The following is a 23,901-nucleotide window of genomic DNA, read 5'->3' as shown; positions in this document are numbered from 1 at the left end:
TAAGCTATTACACAAAATATTCCCTGTTGTAGCCAAGTCCCCTACTGATACTCGGGGTGCAGATGGATCCACGGGGACACTGAGGATCTCCAGACATTTCTCATAAAAGCATGGAGGTTTGTCCCTGACCAGAATTTCCATCCCCCTAATGCCACGCTACTGTGCCTTGCTCTGTGCCCTCCCCGCTGAGGTGGTGAGTGAAGCGATTGCTCTCTGAGAACCATCCCTAGGGAAGGTTTTGTATTCATGAAATGCTGCCGCAGGGGAGGGACTCTGTTGAATTAATGGTGGGTCATTTAAAGGGTCTCCAACTGGATTTGGCCCTTCAGATCCTCCTCACATTGGGCCCTATCCAACTGCCATTGATGTCAGTAAAAAAAACACCCCCATTTGACTTCACTAGGAGTTGGATCCAGGCCCGGTGGGTACAGCATTTGCAAGGGTTGTGCTGAACGTATCCATCTGGAAATGTAATAATTTCCCATGCTATTCATGCTAATTATGATTAGAATTGGGCCCAGTTTTGACCCAAATCTGAACATCAACTAAGTGTATGAGGTGGGGGCGGTTAGATCTATGATTTTGGGCAAGGCCCATCTCCCCCTTTTGCTTACCCTGGCAGTGAAGTCACAATATAAAAATCTGTACAAATATAAATCAGCTAACAAAAGGGCTAATCAGATCTCTGATGTTGCTAAGGAACAATGTCCTGATTAGCCAATGACATCTTGTTCTGATGTTGTCGTGCCTCTGTCTTGTGTTTCATTGACTGAGTGTTGTATCAGTCAGTATCCAGCTGGGGAGCTTGGCTGAAATGTTTGCTGCTTGGAGAAGATTCCTGCTCCCCTGCTCCTCTAGCTGAATGTAGCCTGTTAATAAAGCAGCAGTGATGTTTCTATTCTGCCTCTGGGCTCTAAACTCAAGAAAAGTTATACTGTGTTCGTAAAATTCTTTTCAAGTTTATCCCAGCATAAAATTCATTCCTTATGAGAGACCCTACATTTCAAGGTGCCTAAACAAACTATGTCCTGTCCGGTGGGAAATGTCCCCATTTTTCAGTACTTTAAACTCACTAAGTATTTGTTTCTTTAATACATTAAAGAGTCTTACTCTAGCAAAGCAAAACACCCCCACCAAATCAAAAATCCTTTATTTCCTCCCATGATAATAAAAGGAAATAAATTATTTGCAAATTTAACTCAAGAAGTGAATGCAATTAACGCAATTAATAAAGTGTCACTCTAGCAAGATCCCGCATGACAGATTGCAACTGATGAGAGAGAAGTACAATTCTCATGGCTCTCTACTTGTAATGCGCTTATGCCCTCTGGTGACCAGCATGCTGTTAATGTTAATCATGAACCAGGACCAGAGAATAAAATACCCAGGCAGAGTGAGGTGAGGATGTATTTTCTTTTATTTTTTCAAAGGAGATGACCAAAGAGGGAAAGAACAGAGGAGGCACTTAGCAGAGACATTATAAATAAATAGGATCCTTATCAATAACAGGATTTCTATGTCATTTTGCGCATTACACTGATCATTTTACTGGCTCTTTTCAAACGTCCCTCATTATGAGACAGGAGAATCAGAATTGCCAGACTGGATCAGACCCAAGGGCCATCCTATCCAGTATCCTGTCTCTGATGGTGGCCAATGAGATGCAATAGGAAGATGTGGGTCTGACATTAGGTCTCATCCTGATCACTGTACCCCTGAAGCATGAGATTTAATTCAGATCCACCATTCAGATCCACTAGACCAGGCTCCCCCACTGGGGCCCGTTGTGCCCCAAAACAGTACCCGGAACAGTGAGCACATACTCACCTCCGTCATATAATTATGATATGTTTTGTACAAAGTATGCCTTGTGGGGTATCATTTTAAAAGTCTTGACCTGTTGAACATTAATATCCTCTTGGATTTTATATGCTATCATTGTATGGGAAGTTATGAAGTTTTGCTATGTGTGTGTTACTGAAATATGTTGCAAGGTTGGGAACACCCACAACCAGCCTTTCAAGTGCAACAATGGAGGAGCCAGATGTGCAGATGGCCCATTAAAGAAATCCACACACCCAAGGACTATCCCAGGAACCACGTACAATCGAGACTTCTCAGTGATAGCACATAGACAATGGAGACTGCTTGACCCACGTCATAGCAAAGGCTCTTTCCAGCAAGCTGGAAGAAGCTATAAAAGGCAGGAAGTGACATCATCCCCTGGCCTCACTCCTCCCTCCCCCCCCAACACAAATAAACACCGGGAAGCACATCTGGAGGAAAAAGACTGAATTGGGGAGATGGTCCCAGGCTGGAAAGGAGCCTGTGTATTAAGGAACTATACCAACTACCAGAGTGAGACACTGCTTGATTCAAATCCTGTCTAGTTTATAGAACTCAGATTGCGATTTTACTTTTATTTCTGAGGTAACCTCATGCTTATTACTTATAATCACTTAAACTCTGCATGCTTATTACTTATAATCACTTAAAATCTATCTTTCTGTAGTTAATAAATCTGTTTTATATTTTACCTAAAACAGTGCATTTTGGTTGAAATGCTTGGGAAATCTGCTCAGGGCTGGTGAACGTCCACTTTCCTTTGCAGAGGTGGTGGACTGGGTAATAAACTTACTTTGGTCAGGCTTCTGACCAAGGCAAGATGGTACAGCCTGGGGGTTCTAGGCTGGGGAGCTGGGATAATTGGCTGGAGCCTCTCTATTGTTGGTTCATGAGTGGCTGGCAAAAGCATTCATGTAACTCAGCTTGGTGTGTCCCTGTCTGTGGATGTTTGTGTAAGTACAGTACCTGACAGAGGTTTGTGGCTTAGCAACAGCATCACAGTATGAAAGGAAGCCCAGGCTGGAGGGACAGAAAGCTCAGAGATACTCCAGTTCCAGGCTGCATCCCGGGAAACCCGTCACAATCATATCATCCCATCTTCCCACACCAATACAGTGCTATTCTACTGCTGATTACTGTGATCTCTCAACCCCATAAATGCTAAATTCTATAGGATCAGCCAAGAAGAATAAAAGCAGAGGGAGGGGAAAGGGCTTAGGCTGCAGCTGAGAACATTCAGGCTCAATAGCAGAACAGATTGGGCCTGCAAGCAAACAGCCAAGGGAAGTTGTGGAGTCGCCCTCGCTGGAGATATTAAATGCCTGGATGCTTACTAGGGATAATCTGACCTCGATGCTGGAGAGATGGAGGAGGGGACCAACTACAGACCTTTCCAGCTCAAAAGCTTCTGTCCATACTGGGGTCCCCAAGCCCCAAAGAGTGACAGTTTCTCCAAGCTTTAGCATAGACACTTGCTATAGTGGTGGGAGGCGTTCTCCCATTGCTGTAGGTAATCCACCTCCATCCAACCTACCTACCGCCTCTCATGGTTACCTCCATGAGAGGCAGTAAGTAGGTTGACAGAAGCGCTGTTTACACCGGGGGTTAGGTCGGCTAAACTGCATCTCTCAGGGCCGTGGATTGTTCTCACCCCTGAGAGACGTAGCTATGCCGATGTAGATGTTCAGTCTAGCCCTGTCTTGCTGCTAATGTTCCCTTGGAATGTTCTGCTCACTCTGAGTGTATGAAGATTTAAAAGGGTTCTGAGGCTCAAACTAGGCCCATCCCAATTTCAAGACAACCCCCATCCCTAACTGCTTATAGAGCTGTCTCAATGTTGGGGTCCTCTGAGATGTTCTGAACCTCATTGTCAAGGAAAGCAGCCCCTATCTCCTCACTGTCCTTGTGCTGCTCTTGGTATTGACTCTCCGCGAACTGCACAGCATCGTGGACACTGTGGAAGGCCAGCTCACCATTTCCTGTCTCACTCTCCCACCCCCCATCCTGGAGCAGGTGACGGATGGAAGGGTTGCAATTGGCCAATAGGACCTGGATGACAATCTCCTTGTAATCATGGTGCATCTCCTTCAGCACACTGAGGCCCACGGTGTCCAAGAACTGCATGGCCCTGCAGTCAATGACTAAGGTGTGCATACCTATTGGCAGAATGGCGGCTGCTGTTGGGTCCTTCTGGACTCCTTTCTTTGAAGGCTTGAGGAAGCTAAACCTGGAGGAGAAGCAGCTGTCACTGCTGTCCAAATTTGCTTTTGTCTTGGATTGAGCCTTATGTTGTTTGGCAGCCACCATGGCAGGATTCATCCCAGTTTTCTGGTAGAGCGAGCTCCTGAAGTAGCTCTTGTTGGGGTAGTAAAGGGAGGAATTGAACCTGAAGATCTTGACATTGGTTATACTGCTGAGCTGCTTGTAACTGGTCCTCATAAATTTCGGTATCATTGACCTTGCCCAGAAGGGTGGCCCTGGGCCTCTGGATGCGGACGATGATGCAGAGGAGAGCGAAGCAGACTCCCACCAAGAGTCCAATGTCTGTCAAGATCAGTGAAGAGGCCAGCATGGTGACCCACCAAACCACCGTGTCCACCTTGCTGAGTCGCCACATGCTGGGTGTGTCAGCAAACTTCCACAAGCCTCCCCAAAGGCTGGCGATGGTGATCACCCCAGGATGCTGATCTGCAGCGAGTAGAAGAGAGGGGCAATCCACAGCAGCACCAGCAGCAGCACCCCAGAGGTGATCAGCCCCAAGATTTGGGTGTGACATCCTGTGGATTCCTTAAGCAGGGTCTTGGCCAAGGCTGCAGAGTGGCAAAGCAGCGAAAGAAAGAGGGGACCAAATTGCACATGCCAATGGCAATCATCTCTTGGTTAGCCCAGACAGTTTAGCCATGCTTTTTGGCAAAGATTTCTGCTAGGGAGACTGTCGTAGCGAAGCCAATGATAGCCACGGGCACAGCATCAACTGTGAGACTGGAAAACAGGTGCAGGTCTGGTACGGTGGGTTTCTGGAAACCAGTGGGGATGCTCCCACAAATGGCAGATTTGTATTGCTTCTCAAACTTAAAATAATAGGAGAGCAAAGTGCCAGCAATGACCACCAGCAGCTCCACAGGAAATGGGGCCTTCATCTTGTCCTTGTACCGGACATTGATCTCCTTGCCTGGTACAATGACGGCCAAAGCAATCAGGCTGGTGACCAGGTCACAGATGTTGGTTTTTGAATGTACCGGAAGATCTCAATCCATGTCAGGATGAGGGATCCCACCCCCTCGTGGCGAGGGATTTTCAACCCAAGGAGATACTTCATCTGAGAGGTGAGGATGGTCAGAAAGGCTCTGGTCACGAAGCTACTCAGGAGGGGTTCTGACAGGTACACAGCTATGAAGCCCAGCTAGAAAACACCTAGAAGGATCTGAAAACAGAGCCAGTTGTACCCTTAGCATTGGTTTTAAAGTCAAGAGAGAGTGACTGAGGCAACGTTTCAATTTGCTGTCACTCTAAAGCTACTGGCTGTTTTATCTACTGGGCTTTCACAAGAGTAAACTGTTATAATACAGAGAATGTTATTTGACATCAGGCTGAGAGCTAGCTAGCCAGAGAGGATTATAGGGCCTGTCTGTGTCCAGTGGCTCCAGAAAGGCCTCCAGAGCCTCTGTCACCATCTCCTGATGGCAAATGACTGTGATCAGTAAACACCATGGAATCCATGGGTAGGGCCAGACCCTCAGCCCCTCTTCTGGCAGAACTGCACTAATTAAGTAGCCCAAGGTAGCACTCGGGAGTCCTCAGGTTGCAATAAAGTCAATGTAGCCAACTCTACGTTCACTGTTTTCGGCCACCCTGGTGAAGGGGACATGTCAATATCAGGCCAAGGGCAGTAGCAGATATAGCTGGAGCACACTGCACTCCAGCAATCCCCTGCTGGCAAAATGGTCCTTGCGGGAGGAAGCAGGGTTACTGCTCGTGTAATTCAGAGCAACTCTAAAACTGCTCCAAGTTTATGCCAGGAGGCAACCCAGCTCCAGGACTTGGGCATGGAGAGAGGGCTTATAGCCCACTTTCTCCCCCATCTTAGCTTCTGCCCCAAATACAGCTCAAACAGATACAAGGATCTGGTCCATGATATGGGAGAGAAATAAACCGATGTCCCAAAATTCAAAATATTTGGATCAGGGTTTCTAAATCCCCCAAAGCATGAGGGTGGTTGGCTCAAACATTTTGGTTAGAACCTTTCTAACGATCAGCGCCAAGTATCACTGTCATTAATTGTGAAATTTAGTTGTGAATCAAGGCTTGGATTGTAAAGATCCTAAGTTTTGGGGTGTTTGGTTCAGGCCAGTCCCTAAGTGGGGGAGACCACAGTGAGGAATAGAATGATAATGAAAGAACCATACCTGGTAAAGCCCAACAAGGAAAGTTAAGGAAATTGCCACAGTGATTGCATAGCAGCTTCTGTCACAGATGGCTGTCCCGTTGCTGGACAATGTGAAATTCATTAACGATGCAGAGCCGGTATTACCATCTCCATACCCTGCTAGGCGAAGCCGTCGGTTCACGGTTTCCCCAATCATCAGGCACAGGACACCAAAGGACCTGACAGCATTATGGCGCGAGGTGGCCATGACAAAGTAGATGATGGAGCAGAAGAAGTTGGTGTAGAGTCCATAGATGGGGTCCTGGCTTGATAAGGGGGAGTAGGAGATTGACTGTGGGATGGCAACTATCCTAACCAGTAATCCAGAGATGACATCCCCAAGCAACTGTTCCTTGATTCTGTATCGGGGAAGCCACTCCAGCACTGGGAGCAGTTTGAGGAAGAAAGTGATGACAATTTGGCGATTCAACTTGCAAGCTTCTTTGGCTTTCTTCAGGATGAGCTCCTTGGTGCTAAGACTTGTGGGCTCATGCTCCTCTAATTTGATGTGTATGTGATGAAAAGATGAATCTTGTGGTGCAGAGGAGCTCAGTGTTTCTATGCTCTGCTCAAACTTCTGTGTTGTGGCAGTCTCCATTGCTCCAGGAAGCTTAAGAGAGGACAGCAGGCATACTCATTAAAGTATTTATTTTGGAGTATATATAAGTATGCTCTGCCTGGACTCAGGGACCATGCACAACACACAAGTAGAGAAATGCAAGTTGCAAGGCAACAATTTGACACAAATCAGTTAGAAAATCATCTTTCCCTGAAGCTGGTTGATCTATTTATTCTGAATAATGGGCCTGATTTTCCACTGCACTTTGTGTAGTCATTTAAACCAGTGCAAAATGAGTGCAAAGTCAATCTGAAATGCAACCACATCAAAATAGTTGCATTTTACATCCAACAGACCAGGGGTCGGCAACCTATGGCACGCGTGCCAAACACAGCACACGAGCCAATTTTTAATGGCACGCTGCTGTCTGCCGGACCCGGGCAGACAGCAGCATGCCACTAAAAATCCTGCCCGGCCCACTCTTTCTGCCCCCTGCCCACCACTCTCTCCTTGCAGGGCAGGCAAACTCTCCCCTCCCTCCGCCTCTTCCCCCAGTGTGCTGGGTTCCTGCCCCTCCTTCTCTCGCTCCCTGCGGCCAATCAGCTGATGGCCCTTGCTACCGAGGGGGAGAGGTAAAAGCAGGGGAGAGGTAAAAGCAGAGCCGCAGTGCGCTCTCTGCTCCAGGGACCTTGGGGAAGGGGGTGGAATCAGGATATATCCCCTCCAGCCCCCTGCTGTGAGCTGCTCAGGGCAGGGGGCTGGGAGCACCCCCATGACCCCAGCCCACCCCCCCAGCCCTCTGCCCTGACCCCTGCACCCCCCTCACACACACCCAGCCCTCTGCCCTCACCCCTGCACCCCCCACACACTCCATTCCAGTGCCTTCACCTCTGCACCCCCCACAACCCCAGCCCTGACTCCGGCACCCCCCACACATACCCAGCTTCCGCACACCCCATGCCCTGACTCTTGCACCCCCCACATCCGCACTCCCACCCTGAGCCCCAGATGGGAGCTCCTGCACCCCCCCCCACATTCCCACCTGCACCCCTCGCACCAAATGGGAGCTGCCCAGGTAAGCGCTCCGCACCCAAATCTCCTGCCCCAACCCTGAGCCCCCTCCCTCATTCTAGCTCATGGCCAGACCCTACACCCCAACCCCAAGCCTGCTCCTTCACCCCCAGCCCTGTTCTCAGCACACTCCCACCCTCATCTCAATGCAGAGAGAGAGGAAAAGAATAGGCTAGAACCAGGGAGAAGGCAGGTACCCACTCTATGTGGGCAGGGCCAGGACTCCAGACTGGCAGCAGGCTGAGTGGGGCCAGCAGCCGGGACCCTGGCTGGCAGGAGCCGGCGGACGGAACCCCAGAACGGCAGCAGGCTGAGTGGCAGCAGGCTGAGCCGCTCAACCCACTGCCAGTCTGGGGTCCCGGCCACCGGCCCCACTCAGCCCGCTGCCGGTCTGGGGTCCCAGCTGCCAGCCCCTTGCCAGCCCCTTGCTCAGCCCGCTGACGGCCTAGGTGAATGGAACCCCAGGCCGGCAACAGGCTGGGCGGGCCGGCAGCGTAAGATCAGCATTTTAATTTAATTTTAAATGAAGCTTCTTAAACATTTTGAAAACCTTGTTTACATACAACAATAGTTTAGTTATATAATATATAGACTAATAGAGAAAGACCTTCTAAAAAGGTCTTTAGAATGGAGACCTTTTAGCATGCAAAACCTTAATTTAAAGTGAATAAATGAAGACTCAGCACACCACTTCTGAAAGGTTGCCGACCCCTGCAATAGACGCTGGTGTAAATGACTATCCAAGGTGAAGGGCAATGGAGAATCAGGCCCAATTCTTGTTGCAAACGTAGCAACAGAGCTTTTACAACATTTTATTTTTCCATGAGAAAATGTCATTTCATTGAAACTGAAATTTCTCATAGGAATGTGTCGATTCTGAGGAAATTTAGTTGGGAGAGGGAGGGGGGAGTTGAAAAGAAGCATTTCAATAAGACCCAAACGGGCTGGGTTAGAGGAGATTTAGCTCTCTCTGGCCTTTGATACCTGACACCCATGCAGGGAGAGTTTTGCCTTCCTCTGCAGCATGGGACATGGGTCATTTGCAGGTTTAAACTAGTGTAAATGATGGATTCTCGGTAACATTAAGTCTTTAAACCATGATTTGAGGACTTCAGCAACTCAGCCAGAGGTTAGGTGTCTATTATAGGCATGGGTGAGTGAGGTTCTGTGGCCTGCAACATGCACGTCAGACTAGATGATCACAATGGTCCCTTCTGATCTTAAAGTCTATGAGTCTATTAAAATAAAATAAAAAAGTCAAAATCCAGACAAAATGTTTCAACTGTCCCAAAATGATTTTTTGGTCAAAAATTTCATTTCATGGGAAATTTTTGAAATTCTTTGTTTTTGTTTTGATTCGGAGCAGAACAAATCGGAAATTCCAGTTTCCACATGGCTCTATGCATTTCTTAGTTAGCAAATCATTTGTGAACCAGACCTGGTTTCTGCTGCTGCTTATTACTTGTAGTATTAGTTTTGGCCAATAATTTACAGCCTGTTAGATGCTATTTGGTATTTGTGCTGTATGATTGGTTACCTAAATCATGGGCTATTGTGCTTCTCTTCCCTGATTGGGTAAGTGAGTTTTTAAAAAGGAGAATAATGAATAGTGAGTAAGATGTTTTGCTATGAATTGTGATAACATTAGTGAAATTTTTGATATTTGTGAACATTGTCATGAATGTTCAGCAGTATCTGAATATTCATATATGATACATAATATGAACCCATGAATTGTACTGAGCTGGCCCTGGTGTTTTTATTTGCATAAATATTTGTAAATTGGGTTTTTTGTTAACCATGCAACCAGCTCCACTCTCCTGGCTGCTACTACCTGAGCATCCAGGGAGGAGGTAAGCACCAGAAAAACCAATTCGCAGCCAGCAAACCTCTACAACAGAGGAAGAGAGACCCCTTCTGTCCAAGCAGGTGAAATGAAGTGGTTGTGGTGTTTGATTATGAATCAGGAGTTCATCAAAACATGCCAAGTATTTTTGCTGGAAATTTTGAAAACTTTTTTTTTCATTTTTATCAAATTTTCCTAGGAAAATTTTTCCATTTTTTCTCTACAAAACACCAATACCCCCAAAACATTGAGTGTTCAAAAAAAACCCTTTTGGTTAAAAAAAAGATTTTTGGTTTTTAACTTATAAACAGGAGTAGATTTACATGAAACAAACTGTGTGGTGGCACAGGGCCCCCAACGACAGGGGCCCCCCAAAATACAGGACAAATATCTGACAACCTGCCCCCAAGTCCTGGCCAGCAGCGCAGCAGGGCTCAGGCAGGCAGGCTGACTGCATGTGGTGGCCAGTGGCCCCGTGCCGCTCTCGGAGGCGGCTGGCTGCGGCAGGTCTCTGCATGCCCCTGGTGGTGGGAGGAAGGCAGTTCCGTGCACTGTCCCCACCCCCGGCAGCGCACAGAGACCCACTGCCCCCCTCGCTCCAAGGGGTGCGCAGAGACATGCCAGCAGCAGGGCGAAGGGGGCTCCCTGCCCGCTCTGCCTCCCTCCCTCCGCACCGCTTTTCTCCCAGAAGCAGCCGGCATGTCCCTGCGGCCCGTGGGGGGAGTGTATGTGTGTCTCCACGCGCTGCCCCCACCCCACGTGCCAACTCCGCAGCCCCTATTGGCCAGGAACTGCAGCCAATGGGAGCTGCAGGAGCGGCGCCTGTGGGCAGCGGCACATGAGACTCCGTGCCCTCCCACCCCCTGCCTAGGAGCTGCTGCCGGAAGCATGTGTGTGCCGGTCACTTTGGGAGCCACCCCCCCACACACACCCCAACCCCCTGCCCCAGCCCAGAGCCTGCACCCCACACCCAAACTTGCTCCCAGAGCCCGCCCCCCACATTCCTCTCCTGCACCCCTACCCCCTGCCCTAATCAAGTTATCTCACTTTATTTTCATTTATTTCCCAGTATTTATAATACAGGAGGAGGATGAAGAAAAAAAGAATGAAAAACGGGGGTGGGGGTAGAGATAAGAGAGAATGTTCTTCTTCTTGGCTGGGTCCCGAGGGGGGAACCCCAAAAAATGAAGCTGCGCACAGGGCCCCACTAACTCTAAATCTGCCACTGCTTTTAAAGAAAGGAAAATTCCACCAAAAATGATTTTTTTTTCTGTGAAAATTTTCATTTTTCCAGAAGCTGCATTTCATTGAAAAATTTCATTTCTACAGAAAAATTCTAAGCAGTTCTAGGAAGCATGTACATTCATTCAATATCCTAAGGGCAGGAGGGGTATTCGTTGCACAGCTGCATAACCATCTGATGGGTAAACTCGAAGACTGAACCCTTTAAAATGCCTTTTCCAGTCTCCGAGTTTGTCTATAACAGAAGTGGGCAAACTACGGCCCATGGGCCACATCCGGCCCGCGGGACTCTCCTGCCCGGCCACTGAGCTCTGGGCCCGGGAGGCTAGTCCCCTCCCCTACAGCCTCAGCTCACTGAGCTGCCGGAGCCATACTCTGGGCAGGAGGGCTGCGAGCTCCTGGGGCAGCGCAGCTGCAGAGCCCGGCCTGACCTGGAGCACGGCTGGCTCCGGCCAGGGGGCACGGCTGTAGGCCGCCAGCCACCGGTGCTCCAGGTAGCGCAGTAAGGGGGCAGGGAGCAGGAGGGGTTGAATAGAGGGCAGGGGAGTTCGGGGTGGTGGTCAGGGGGTGGAGGTGTGGATGAGCATCGGGGCGGTCAGAGGGCGGGGAGCAGGGAGGTTTGGGGGCAGAGGTTACGGGGGGGCAGTCAGGAAGGGGGGGTTGGATGGGGCGGCGGGGGGCAGTCAGGGGCGGGGGAACTGGGGTTATCAGGGGACAGGGAGCGGGGGGGTGGATGGGGCAGGGGTCCCGGAGGGACCGTCAGGGAACAGGGGGGGTTAGATGGGGCAGGAGTCTGGGGGGGCGCATCAGGGGGCAAGAAGCGGGGGGGGGAATAGGGGGCGGGAGCCAGGCCACACCTGACTGTTTGGGGAGGCACAGCCTCCCATAACCAGCCCTCCATACAATTTCCAAAACCCAATGCGGCCCTCAGGCCAAAAAGTTTGCCCGCCCCTGGTCTATAACATGGAAATATGACAGGCTAGCCTAGCCCAAACCCCAAAGGGTTAATGCAGCAGCCAATTAGCCCTGACCTCTAGAGGCAGCCGAAGGGGGAACAGCTGAGTGTGAGCTGGAGTCCTGCCCAGGTCTGTGTGACTTGTGGTTGTAACTGCTGTGTGTGTTTTGTGACTGCTGTCCTGTTCTCTTTGGACTCTTTATAAATTCCCATAAAGGTGTCCCTGGAGAAAAGGGACTGAATGCTGTTTCCCTGATTTATTTTGCGGCTAGAAAAACAGTGCGCCAGCCCCTAGGGGGTTAGTCCCGAACAACTATTGCTGATTAACTCCATGTGTGGAAGCCCTTATTCCAGAATATAAATCCCTTATTATGAATTAGCTTAATCTATTTTAATCCACTTAGTAAATAAGACTCTCTTACTTCAGAATATGAGCAGCCACTCATGGAGTTAATCAGGAATAGTTAATTTGCTTTAAAGTCACATCTGACTCTTTTCTGGATTAACTTCCATATGTAGCCAAGCCCTAAATCCTGCTTTGTGGTGAGGTGGGTATTGCTGTCTGGTACTTTCCCAGCAGTCAGATATACTGCCTCACACTTGGTGTGGTAGTGGAAACAAGATTAGCAAACACCCTTTTGAGCAGTGTCACCAGGGGACAATGGTCCATGGCAGGCTCCAGTTTTAGAGGGGAGATGTATTTAGCTAACTGTCTCACTTGCTCAAATGGAAATACAACCGCTTTGTGGTTCCCTAAGGCATCTATCACTGCTGCATGCAGTAATGCTACTTTATATGAAAACACAGGCTTTCATATTTTCTAGTCGTTCGGCCGGTCTGACCCAATCAAAGCTAGGGCTCCTCAAATTACCCCACGGCACCCAGACATTGCAGGGCTGCACTTCTGAAACCAAATGACACTGTCCTCTAGCTCGCTTTCCCTCTACCCTGTTGCATTGTTTCAGTGCTCTGGCTTCCTTCTGTGGAACCCCATGACAACTTACGTCTGGTCTCATGAGGAGCAGGGGATGCCTTTGCGACAGCAGTGACAGTGTGTTTATATCTCTGTGACCATGAGCTACCTGAAGGGAGATCTTCTGCATCTCCCAAGCTGCTTCCCAGCAGCCATCTTACCTCAAAACAGGAGCAAAGAGAAGAGAATGCATGAGGCAAAAAGTTTCAAACCTGTTTCCCGGTCCTCTTCCTGGATTGTATCTTGCTCCCATTGAGAAGAGACCTAGATAATCCACCCGTGCTGTTGGTCCTTTTTATCTGGCTCTGCCTGATCGAAATTATGAAGCCAGCCAAACAGTTTGTATTTTGAAAACAAATAACATTCAAGAGGGATATTTTAGTGAAAACTTGTTCTGCCCATTAGGATGATTGGAAAGGTTTAGACAAATACTCCTAGCGAATGGCAGCATTGCCGATATCAAAAGATTTTATTTGGTAAACAAGGGGAATTGTGCCAAAGGAATCTCTCTCCACCGCCTACTGTGTCTTCCCTCCAAGTGCTGAAGGAGTTCTCTTAGCTGGCTTTGCTGCTCATGAGCAGTCCTTTCATATACGGGCAGCTTTTGTCTGACTAGTTCCATGCTCACCTTTATTTCATCCTATAGGTACCTGTAAAAATGCCTAATATAGCAGTCACTGACTGTGCTATCCAGGTGTATGTACACCTCTGAGTACAGTATAGTGCCAGCCACCAATTATACAGAGCTAGTACAGTACACCCATGAGAATCCAGCAATGTACCAAACACCCATTGTAAAGTACACCTCTGCTGCTCCAGTAGCGAGTGTACCAGACCCCAGTTAGTCACCTGTACAGAGTCATTAATGCCACACCTTCAGATAGGGTTGTACAAGAAGATTTGCACCGAAAGCAAAGCTCTGGTGACTTGGAGTATTTTGTGAGCAGTTAGGGAGAAGAAGAATGTGTGGGTGGGGTGTGCATGAAAGAGAAGCTGCATTTGGCATGTGTATTTTAGTGACTGTATCATAAGCAACAAGGGATTTTGAAATAAACATTTCAGTACTGCTCACATACAGGCTTCAGAGATCAGCATGTCCTTATACTTGAAGATAGCACCAGTAGGACAGAGACAGCTTTTCCTAGTGAATAAAAACACCAGCTTCATAAATATTAGCAATGTCCTTTCTCCTCTTGTGATCTGGGCCCACTGCTTAATTTATGTCACACCTTTCATTCCCTGCAGTACCCAACTCTATCCATGTTTTCCATGCCCCACTATTGCCTCTTTCCAGTCTTTCCTCACTGCAGCTAGTCTCTCATAATGCCCAGAGGGGAGGTAGCATGGTCCAGTAGATTAAGTAATTTAGCCTGCAGAAGAGAAGAATGAGGGGGGATTTGATAGCTGCTTTCAACTACCTGAAAGGGGGTTCCAAAGAGGATGGCTCTAGACTGTTCTCAATGGTATCAGATGACAGAACGAGGAGTAATGGTCTCAAGCTGCAGTGGGGGAGGTTTAGATTGGATATTAGGAAAAACTTTTTCACTAAGAGGGTGGTGAAACACTGGAATGCGTTACCTAGGGAGGTGGTAGAATCTCCTTCCTTAGAGGTTTTTAAGGTCAGGCTTGACAAAGCCCTGGCTGGGATGATTTAACTGGGAATTGGTCCTGCTTCGAGCAGGGGGTTGGACTAGATGACCTTCTGGGGTCCCTTCCAACCCTTATATTCTATGATTCTATGATTCTAAGACAAAGGACTGGCAGTCTGGAGACTGGGTTTCTATGGCTATGTCACTAGCTTTGTTCTGTGCTTGGGCATGCCACATACAGCCTGATTCAAAATCACTGAACAGCCAAGCTGATATGGGGAAAAGCAGGGATATCAAGAGAGCAAGTATAAAGAGAAGGCTGTAAGGGTGAAAGAACAACTGGGATGCCCTCCACCCATCCAAGAGAGGATGAGAAGGAGGAAGATTACCATCCTAGGATGGAAGATGGATGCAGGTCATTCTCTGAAGGATGACTGTGAAACGTGCCTTGTCATGTGACCTAACCAATAGCCCAGTGCATGGACCCTCCTGTGCATGGCACACTTTTTTGGCCAATCACTGGTTTGACTGTGGTTCCTCTCCGGAGAGGTTTTGTTTATGTTGAATTGGACACTTTAGGGAGGGGGCCTTTTTGCATTCTTGGTTGTGGGTGGCTTAATTTAATGTTTGTTTTTTAATTTGTCATGTGTCCCGGTGCCCCATCAATGGGCTTATTAACATTGTTCCATAAAGATGACTGTGTATAAAATAAATAATGGTTTCTTATTATGTAAGAAGTGAAAGGTGCAGACTGGTGAATTTCTCCCACCAGCAAAAGCTTCCCCAGCCCCTTCCTTCCCCTCCATCTCTGAAGTAAATAGAAAACAAAAAGGATCACAAGCTGGTCCTAACCCCTTTCCCCTGTAAATGGCAGGATTGGAATCCAGCAGTAATTGCAAGCAGTTTCCCCCTGAACAGCTAGTGGTTTTATTCCACAGATAAAGGGCCAATGGAGCTATGATAATTCATACCTACTAAGGAGCTAGCTCAAAGTGTTCACACATGTACATCTCTGTCTTAGGCTCCAGGGAAGCAGGTAGATGAAGGGCTCAAGAGATGTAGAGACTGAATCCCTGTTTCATTGGCTCTATGACAAGAGCAATAAAAGAACTTAAAAAAGAAACCCACAACAAAACGTCATGTGACTTAGGGGTACTCAGCTGACCGAGACGGTAAACACAACCTGAGGAAAGGTCACCAAAATTGGCCGGTTCAAATGACATGTTTATTTTCAGATCCATCTTTTAAAGTTGTTCTCTATTGACACCATAAACTCATTCAATTCCCCATTCTGGGACAGGTTTAAGTGGAGAAGCGGCCAGTACCAACTTGACCAATGCAAGAGAAGACAGGATATTGCCTGTTTGATAGATGGAGTTGTCTTGGTTGAGATACTTGAGTCCACTGTTTTTAAAACAAATGGATAAGACGGAGTTTTTTAAATTTTTTGGTTTTGTTCTAGTTTGTGAGGATGTAACACCAAAATGACGAGCAGTCATTGCAGTTAAAATGCAGCCGTACGGTGCATGTCTCAGGATATTCTACACTTCGGGCTGGGGGTATAATTCCCAGCTAGAGGAGATATACCTACTATAGCTTTGATTCAGCTACCATGCTAAAAATAGTGGAGCTGCACTGGCGGGAGGGTCTAGCCACCCTGAGTACGTACCCATCCGCAATGCTAGGCACATACTTGGAGCAGTTAGCCCCTCCTGCTGCTCATGCCCCTGAGGCTATATGCTATTTTTAGCATGTTAGCTTAATCAGAGCTAGTGTGGGTATGTCTCCTCAAGCTGGGACTCAAACCCCCAGTTTGAAGTGTAGACATACCTTAAAATGTATGTTCAGTAGAGAGCCAATACCAGTCTATTTCAGTCTCATGATGGTTTACTTATGATACCAAAACTACACCAGGAAAAAGCCATGGTGAGTAGCACTGTGCCTATTACTGATATTTTTTTCAGCTCACTGGCAATTCCAAGAAAATCAAGGAAAAAAATATTTCAGGTTGACCCAAAACCAAAAATTTGCAAAGTTCTTGGGGAATAAAAAAGTTAAAAAAAAAATGTTTGAAGCAGGAGGTCACTTAGTTAATTATGTACCCAGGAGATCTCCCCATTAGCTCCAGGTAAAAAATTTTCATTCAAAAATTTTTCAGCAAAAAATGCCCCTCATATGATTAGTTCCTAGCCAGGCATTTTAAGGTAAAGGTTGTGTCAGTTAAGGTCAAATACTCTGTTAATGTGTGTAACTACAAGGTGTGGTTCTATAGACAATGCTTACAGAAAATATACTTGGAATATATACAGAGTTGGGAGTGGCACTGACCAAATCGCTTAATCCCCTCTGTCTCAGTTTCCCCATTTGTAAAACAGGAGCTATGTCTACACAGCAGTAAAACACCATTGGCTGGCCTGTGTCAGCTGACTAGTCACTAGTGCTCACAGGGGTCAGACTGCAAGTCTATAAAACTCCAGCCAGCACTGCAATTTTATAGCCCCACAGCCCAAGCCAGCTGACGCGGGCCAGCCAAGGTGGGTTTTGCAAGGTAGACAGACCCCGAGATACCAATTACATCACAGTAACGTTGTGAGAATTAAATACTTAGTGTTTGCAAAGCACTATACCCTATAAGTGAGTATACGTTTGTATTCAGAAATTTGGATAACACTATTCCACTCGCTCCTCAGGGGCCATGGATCAGCATTCACGTCCCACGCCCCGACAGTACCCAGCCCAGGCTGGGGAAGCTAATGATCCAACCAGTGGACCAAATTGGGTGATGAATGCACCTGAGGCACCTTGCACATATGCTAAGACAACTCCTCACTCATCTCTTGCAGTGAATTATGGTCCAGTTTGGAGATCTGAGCCTGGTCACATTGCAAAACAACCACCACATGTGTCATAAATGACCATATCTGCAGAGGAGATGCATAGTGGCATTGCAACATGGAGCACTGAAGGCTGGACTGAGGGGAAAGCTTGCTTCTGTCCATGCAGCATTAGCCAGCCACCTTCAATGAGCTCTTTCTAATACACCGTGATTCATGTTCATATCGAACTGTGTGTACATGTTTATATATACAATTAAACATAGGTGATTGTGCTATTACAGTCTGAGTATGAAAATGTTACTTTGTTACTAAATTTTTAAATAATTTAGGAAAAAATTAGCTGCACATGTCATCGCTGACAAATTTGTTTGGGTGGAAATTGTTGTCTAAAGAATAAGGGACCAGTGCTTCATGTAACATTTGTCTCTGTACTTGCTTAATACCCAGATGAAAAGAGCTTAAACATCAAGAACAGAAAAATTATAAACATCCTCTTTTTAAATGTGGACAAAAAAGTTTACTAAACCGGATACAATTCTTGTGTTCATGGTTTCTCCACAGCTACTTTTTCATAAGGCACATTGGCATTAAAACAATATTATCAGTACTGTTTAACAGCTGGAGATAATAGAAAGAGTTTGACACTCTACAAAACAAACACAAACATTTTTTCTATAGTAAGGCAATACTGACGAAATACAACTGACGAAATACAACCTGCCTTATACAAACTGGTATACAAATTGGTAAATTAGTACAGCTTTTTGGTGAAAAGAAAGATGTTCAAACACCAGGTCTTTTCTCTCTTTTGATGCACAGGCATAGTTTATGTTAACAAGTTACATGTGCAGAATGCAGTCAGACTAGATCACTTAATGGCTCTCCCCAGCTATCTAAATTCTTCTAACCTTGATTTCTGGTAAATGTTGTAGATCATCAGGTCAGTATCAAAACATCCATTGTGCAAATAGTTCATGGTAAAAAAAAAAAGTTATTTGGTTCATAGTTCAGTACAGTTCAAAACCTTCTTGTTAAACATAAAATATTTTTGTAAAGTGGGAAGATCTACTTCCTAAAGAGAAATATTTGGCTACTTGAGGTTTTGTTTACTTAAATTTATCCCAAAATTTGAAAAGGGTAATGATAAACCTTGTCATTTCCACTTAGGAAAACGTGGCTTTGATTTGTTGTGTGATACAAAATTCCAAAAGATGAGTCCAATGAACCAAGAAGCTGGTAAGCTTTTCAGTCTCCACAATGAAGCTTTAGCTACCTTTGACCATTTCCCAGCCCATATTCCCCCCATAAAAGTTTTTCTTCCTAAAGCTAGGAGTTAGCTAATTAAAAAAAAGAGAGAGAGAGATAATTTTGGCAGTAAATCTACTTAATACAAGCCTCTTAAATGCACTAACATTTTATATACCCCCAGTTTAGAGAGGCAGGCATCTGTCTGACATTATCTATAGAATACGAAGTGCAAAGATACTAACCACATCATGTCATTAAACAGTATATCTTTGTTTTAAAGAGCAGTTATTTTACCTGACTCCAGGCCCAGTTTTCTATTATTTAATGGCATCAAAAGTATAACTGAGTCAAAAAATTAGTTTCCTGCTCAGGTTGGAGTTTGATTGGAACAGAGAACTGTTCACAGTGTATAAAGTAAAGCACATGCATAATGCCTTGTCTACACTTTAAAGTTTTGCTGCTTTAACTATGCCAATGTAGTTGAAGGTGGCAAAACTCCCCTAGTGTGGATGCAAGTATACCATTATAAAAGCATTTATACCAGTACAGCATATTCTATACTGATATAAAAGGGCCTTACACCAGAATATCTGTGTCTACAGTAGGGCATAACTAGATCAGTATAAGAAAATGACCCCCCCTCATGATACCTCACATAGATATGCCAGTAAAACCTTTTAAGTGCAGGTTCTCCCACAGTAGTTAATCCACCTCCCAAAGAGGCAGTAGCTAGCGCTGTCTACACGAGGGATTCGCTCAGCTTGACTATGTCACACAGGGATGTGGATTTTTCAAACTTCTGAGCTGAGTCGACCTAACTTTTTAGAGTAGACCTGGCCTTAGTCATCATTTCATTGCCTCTCCAAAAGCAGAGAGAAAAAAGCTCTGGGAAATGCATTGAAAGGAACAAGCCTACATTGCCTGAGAGGATTCACTCGATGACCTAATGCAGGGGTAGTCAGTAGGTGGACCACAGGCCAAATCCAGACCACCAGACACTCTTGAACAGACCCCAAAATCTTTTTACTTAGTGCTATTTATTTATTTATTTTAATTATTTTCTTGGAGTCTGGACCTCGACTATACCTTGACAAAAAATAATTGACTACCCCTGACCTAAGGGATCTTTTCTTGCTTTAAATTTCTATGGTCTTTTTCTAGCACTAAAAACAATGGAGATCTAGGATCCAAGGCAACCAGAATTCACAGTGGAGTTCAGCACAAGTGAAAGGCAAAAGGGGATTTTTACTGAATTATAGTCCTTGGGGTCCAAACCCTTTTAGAGGTACCTTGCCACCTGTGATGTCTTGATTGAGCATGTTAGACTCACCAGCGTCATATGATGAGTTTTAAACCGTTTGTTAGTAACTCAGACAGCAGCAACAAGTAGATATGGAGGCACCACTGGACGCTTTGGCAGGCTTGGAGTATAACTTTCCATTAGTTGCTGAAACCTGACAGAGAGTGCAGGAGAAATGCAAGCCCAGCAGTCTAGGCTGGTAGAGCTGAGGGTACAGAATTATACACAAATAAATAAGCCTGAAAACAAACAAACCCTACTGTACATAGCATGTATGTAATGAGACACAGTGACCCACAGCAACTACTCGGGACCCTGCATTGTTCCTACACTGACTGTGGAATAAGGCACAGCGCTATGCACACATGGAGAAGCCAATTTCATAATAGCCCCCATAATAAAGACACTTATGATTTGACTTTCCTGGGTAACATATTATTTGTGATATTCTACAAAATTTCTCAAATCCTTATGCTGCCGTGTGAGGGTACAAAGTGTTCCCTCTGATCTAAAGATAGGGAGAAATTATGAATAATGGTATGTTTAGAGCTTTGAACTCCCAAACACCCAATAATTTCCTCCCCCTTTTCTTCAGGTGTCATTCATTTCTTCTTTTAAACTCTTCATCCGGCTGCTTTGGATCACAGTATCAAAAGATTTAGCACTGAAAATAAGAACGTAAGAATGGCCATAATGGGTCAGACCAAAGGTCCATCTAGCCCAGTATCCTGTCTACCAACAGTGGCAAATGCCAGGTGCCCCAGAGGGAATGAACAGAACAGGTCATCATCAAGTGCCAGCTTCTGGCAAACAGGGTAAAACGGGTAAAAGCCGTATCTCCAAAGACAATGGGTCTCCTATTCACAGTTAGTCATATGCTACGTCTTTTTACAATAAAACATGGGAAACAAATGCCAGAATGGCTTACGGCCCACATCTTGCAATGAATTAGAAAAAAAAATGGACGGAGCTGCAGTGATTTACAAGGAAATTATTCCACAGGGGGTCATTACAAAGCACAAGACCAGGGTTAACGATGTGGCCATAAATCCAGGATTAAAATTAGTGCCATGTAACTCACTGCAGTACATTTGTCTTTGTTATTAATGAGTAGATTTTATTAATAAGTAGACTGTTTGAGTTTCAAAACATTTTAAACAACTAAAGCATTTATTAGTGCAATACCTACATTAAGAGTAATTGAAACTGCTATAAATAGCAGCTCTAAGTAAAAGCAGAGATTAAGTCTCTTGGCAGGTATATAACTGAGACTATGTGAATATTAATTTCCATAATGCCATATCATTAAAATTAATGTGCTAATGATCTCATAATCCATCATTCATATTGATGATTGCTGTATTAAGGATTTCTGGTATCAGAGTACTAAATTCTCAGTGGGTGTAGCTCAGCCTTGCTCTGTTCAAATGAATATAGGCCAATTCACACCAAATGAGGATCTGACCCACAGTTCTGGAGGTATTATTTACAATTATTGCTACAATCTGGAGTGGAGGATGCATTCCAATATGCTAACTCAAATGATTTCCTCTTTTCTTTTATGTATCACTAAAGTACTAAAAGTCCAACACACACACATATAAGTGGACTTTAGTGCATTAGACCTTCTTCCTCATCAGTAGTGCAACAAGTACAGTAAATACCCTGGTAATTGTGTTTCACATAACATGTGAAATGGTAAACTCTAATCTTTATTTAGTGCCCATGTACATTTAAATGTATTATTTGTAGTGTTCTAGTTCTCTACCTTTTTTGACATTTATCTATGAACACTTCTGAGTGGGGTTGTGTGTATTAATATACAACCTGCACATAAGCTATGGCATTCAGGACACTTTTGTATTACACAGAATTGTTCAGAAGGGTGTTTTTCTGCTTAGCTGTTGTTTTTTGTTTTGTCTCTAATGGTATTTGGGTATACCAAGAGGAAAAACCCATTGTTGTCCATGTAGAACAGCAGCACTTACTGTGTCCAAATAATATGCATTTTAGCTGAACATAAATTAGTTCTAGATGTGTCTTAATCACGCTGCATTAACAGCTCTAAACTGTATTTCCTGAGGGTTTTTATGGTTCTGTTATGAAAGTGAATATGGAACAGCTTTGAACAAGTGTTCTGCAATTTTGTGGGAAGCCCACACTTACTAGGAAGTGAAAGTATAGCAAAGGACAATGTTTCTCCAATATCAGTCTGTTCTCCTGAAATATGTTGCTAATCAGTATTTAAAACTAAACAGTTTAACGTTTAACAGTTTAATGGGGGGAGGGGGAGGAATAAAATCAATGTTCCAGTCACACTTTATGGTCCCATGAACAATCATATTGAAAGCAATTCAGCCAAGACTCTGCGTTGGCTGATATTGGGCTCATTCATTTCATTTACTCTCATGCTTAGTTCTTCCTCTAGTGCTTAACCTCTACATTTCTCAATATATGCTGGTTTTTTCTTCCTATAATATGTGAACATGCAGAGCCCCCTGCTGGAATGTACAGGCTTTTACACTTAGACATAGTCCTGTCAGTCTCAAGTCTTCAAGTGTCACTGTGCATACGATAAAATTGTTGTCTCTTGACATTAGCCTAAATGTTGTGAGTTATAGAAGCATGCTTAGGTACTAAGCGCTCTGGAGGCTTAACATTTTCCTACTGATGTTCAGACAAGACCTACTGTTTCTTGTTGCAAAACTGATGCTTTATACTGCCAAGGAAGTTTTTCCTGGAGCTTCATGAAAAACTGACTTGAGGAGAGCATGGCCATGGAAACTACGGTGGGACAGCAGGATCTGGTCAATTGCAATTTCTTATCTAAACAGCCACAGGCTCAAGCCTTTAGAACAGATGAATTTTGGTTGTATTTCGCTCTCTTAAAGCTGTGCAGGATTGTAAACTTTGTGGGAAGATCACAAATTGTATTCTACTTAAATCCTCTGAAAAAAGGAACTTGCTTAGTGTAGTTTATTTTGGAATGCATTTTTATACTCTTAGCATTATAAAATAATTATAATCTAATGTTTCATGTATTCCTGAACTTACCTATAGCATTTTATGTTCTGGTCAATCAAGTACATTTCTCTGAAAAAATATTTTTTTTTAAAAAAAACTTTAAACAGTTCTAAAGCTCTTAACTCAGGAACCTGAAAAATCCTCATCCGATCACACCTTGTCTAAATGCCTGTATGCTACTGCAGAAGATTTGAGGATTCTGAGTTCCAGCATTGCCAAGTTTTGTGAGTCTATCACAAGTCTTGTGATATTTGGTGTTTTCTTAAAGCTCCTGCTCTTAGAGTCAAGTGATTACACGATCATCTCACTTTCATGTTAAAAAAAAGAAGTTTCAACCCCTCATGGTTGCAGAGAAAAGTTTGAAAATATGGTCCAAGTATACCCTAGCAGCTCAGAAACCAGAAGACAAAATGTATTTTTATGTAACCTCCTAATTTTTAAGCCAATGTCATGATTTTTTTTTTTTTTTAAGGCATGACTCTTGATTTTTGAATGTCTGGAGTTGGCGATCCTGTGTGTAAACAGAACTCAGCTGAAGATCTGTTAACTGGTTTCCATTTCTTTTGTATTACCCCTTCCCTGTTACATAAACACAGTTACTTTGCATGTGTGAAGGACAAGTTACTCGTTTCTACTGAACAGTACATGAAGTTTTCATTAAAGTTGCAAAATTAGGGATTGGATGGATAATTTAAAAGGCCTTCTTCATTTCTGCTTCCAATATTGTGGTAGCTATGTTGGTCTCAGGCTATTAGAGAGACAAGGTAAAGAAAAGCTGTGGTGGCTTGTCTCTCAAGTTGGGTCAATAAAAGATATTACCTCACCCACCTTTTCAATTTCTAACGTATATGATTCAATCTGCATGACACACAATATTGACTGCAGGGGACAGTCCTTTACTGAAAATAATAGATTAGGTCTAATTCCTATGATTCTGTAGTATAGCATGCTATTGCTCTTAAGTGCTAGGCAAATAACTGAATATA

General features: G+C 44.8%; 1 pseudogene; it reads right to left on the bottom strand.

Annotated features, from left to right (window-relative positions):
* Positions 1–1,468: 1,468 nt before the first annotated feature.
* Positions 1,469–6,869, bottom strand: LOC125641219 (sulfate transporter-like; annotated as a pseudogene).
* Between the last annotated feature and the right edge of the window lie 17,032 nt (positions 6,870–23,901).

Source organism: Caretta caretta, chromosome 8, assembly GCF_965140235.1.
Source record: "Caretta caretta isolate rCarCar2 chromosome 8, rCarCar1.hap1, whole genome shotgun sequence".
Taxonomy (NCBI): Eukaryota; Metazoa; Chordata; order Testudines; family Cheloniidae; genus Caretta; species Caretta caretta.
Note: the sequence above shows the minus strand (reverse complement) of the source record. Positions and strands in the feature narration are given on the sequence as shown.